Raw genomic sequence first — 2,573 nt, forward strand, 5'->3', positions numbered from 1 at the left:
TAACCCTTTTGGGTGTGAGAGTACCCCAGAAAGACACATCGCTCAGTCCGAGGATCCAATTTGTCTGGTTTGGTGAGAGGTTGTGAACAAAACAAACACAATCAAAGACCCGTTGAATAATGAGAAATGGATCCCCCTGAGGATGTAAAATCGAGAAGGGGGAGGTACCATCTAAAATTAAAGATGGGAGCCGATTAGCTAGGAAACAAGCTATAAGAAGAATGGCATTGCTCCAATAGGGTTTAGGATCCGCATTTGAAAGAGAAGAGTGCGAGCCATATCAAGAAGGTATGTAGTTTACTCTTAACGACAACATTTTGCTGAGAGCTGTAGGCACAAGAGGACTGGTGAACAATGCCATGGATGGATAAGAATCTATGAAAGACCGGGGAAGTACTCTATAGCATTATCAATGTGCAAACATTTATAGTACAACCATATTGGGTAGTGATCTTAGCATGAAATATGCGAAAAGCATGAAAGGCCGCAAAGCGGTCTTTAAGTAAAAATAACCATGTCATATAAGAGAAATCATCAAAAATGATAAAATATCGATAACTAGAAATAGACATAGTCTGAGGGACCCCATACATCATAATGCACCAAGTCAAAAGAACACGAGACTCTAGTAACAACTTTAAAGGAAAAAGCACACGACAGTGCTTCCCCAATTCACATGAATCGCAGTGAAAGGACAAAACTGGAGAAGTAATAGTAGAGGACTGTTGTAGCTTCTGGATAGAGGGGTGGCCCAAACTACAATGCCACAAATACAGATCGACTGAGCTATGCAAAACAAGGCCAAGAGGATCACAGTCAAGGCGATAGAGTCTATCCACCTAACGACACAAACCAATCGTCCTCCCAGTAGAGATTTCCTAAAAAACATAATAAGAAGGAAAAAAATAGACAGAGCAGTTAAGATTCTTAGTTATCTGACTAACAAAAATAAAATTGAAAGGAGCTCTAGGGACATAGAGCTGAGGACAAAGTAACGCTAGAACGTGGAGAAATAACACCATTACCCGAGATGGGGGAAGTAGTCTCATCAGCAAGAGTGGTAGAATGGGATGGAGAGCGAAAAGACTTCAATGAATTAAGGGAGGAGGAAATACCGGTCATGTGGTTGGATACCCCATAATCAATGATCCACGAGCTAGAGGTGGTGAGAAGTGGGGCAGGTGAACTACATTGCTGTGCAAAACCCGTAGTGGGAGGTTGACTAGTAGCACGGATGCACTGGAGCTCCTCAAATTTGGCTCTAGAGACGACAAAAGTATCACTAGGTGTTGCTGGTGGGCTGGCGGAGGATGAGGTAGATACATCAGGAAGGCCGGTAGCAGTGATATGAGCACACGGTGTGGACTGGGCTCTGGATGTAAGGCATAACAAGTATCAACAACCTGACAGTGAGTGGAACAAGGAAGGCCACGGCCACCGGTACCACAGCCAGCGCCAATATCTTGGCCAGCGCCACGGCCTCGACGACCCCTGACACGGCCAGAACGGTCACCACAGTCATACACTACAAGGGCAGAACCATCGACATATACAACAGGAGGAACCACTCTGGATGTACAGTTGGGCACAAGAGTAAACCTCCGTGAGGGATGGAATGGAACCAGAGCCAATAATCTGTTATCTGAGATGCAGAAAGTCAGCGCCCAATGTGTCAAGGAAGTGAACAACGCGGAGCTACTCTCGTTGCCAAGCTAAAGTGGCCAAATCAGCTGTGAGGGGCATAAAGACATCGAGCTACTGACAAAGGGAAACAACTTACTGCAGAATGCAACTAGGGGTGTGTCGCCACGCTGGAGGTGCACCCACTCTAAGTATGTGGCGCAAATGCGTGTGAGGTTATGAACCCCGGAATATAGGACAACTGCATGATCCCAGATCTCCTTGGAGGACTTAAGGCACATCATTATGCCCGCAACGTAAGGCGTCATGCTCTGCTATAAGAGGGTACGAATGAGGGCATCATCTTGCCACCATTGAAGGGATCTGTAGAAGGAGGACCGCGCTTAATGGCCACGCTTAGTGAAACCAACCTTACCTCTAGCTAGAAGGTAGGTCTCAACCGCGATACGCCAAGTCAGATAGTTTGACCCGTCGAGTTTCTCCAAAGTCATCTCTGGGTTGCAGTGAGTCTGAATAACTAGAAGGAGCCAAAGGTGGAGGAGGCACGCTGACAGCAAGAGTCGTGCTGACAAGAGGATCTATGAAGACAGAAAGATAAGGAGTCTCGCAACCACAACAATGGCAGAGGAATAATAGGCAAGGGAGAAATCAATAGATGGGTCCAGCTAGCACACCGTAGCACCGAAGGAGACAGATAGCAAACGTAGACATAGTATGAGAAATGATCATATGAATTCGGAGCCGCGGAGAACAGAGGCGAGTGTGCCGAATTGAGCTTAGTTCATGAGTGTGTGAGAGAAGGGGGAAAAAGTGTCTCTTGGAACAAAGTTTAGGTTTGAGGGAGGATTTGAGTTTGGGGTTTAAGGGTTTTGGAGGGTTTGAATTAGGATTTGAAATAGGAAGTAGGGTTTGGAGCGTGGGAGAGTGGTCGG

This window comes from Tasmannia lanceolata, unplaced genomic scaffold, assembly GCF_043159265.1.
Source record: "Tasmannia lanceolata isolate RefF3 unplaced genomic scaffold, GAP_Taslan_0.1 ptg000015l, whole genome shotgun sequence".
NCBI lineage: Eukaryota > Viridiplantae > Streptophyta > Magnoliopsida > Canellales > Winteraceae > Tasmannia > Tasmannia lanceolata.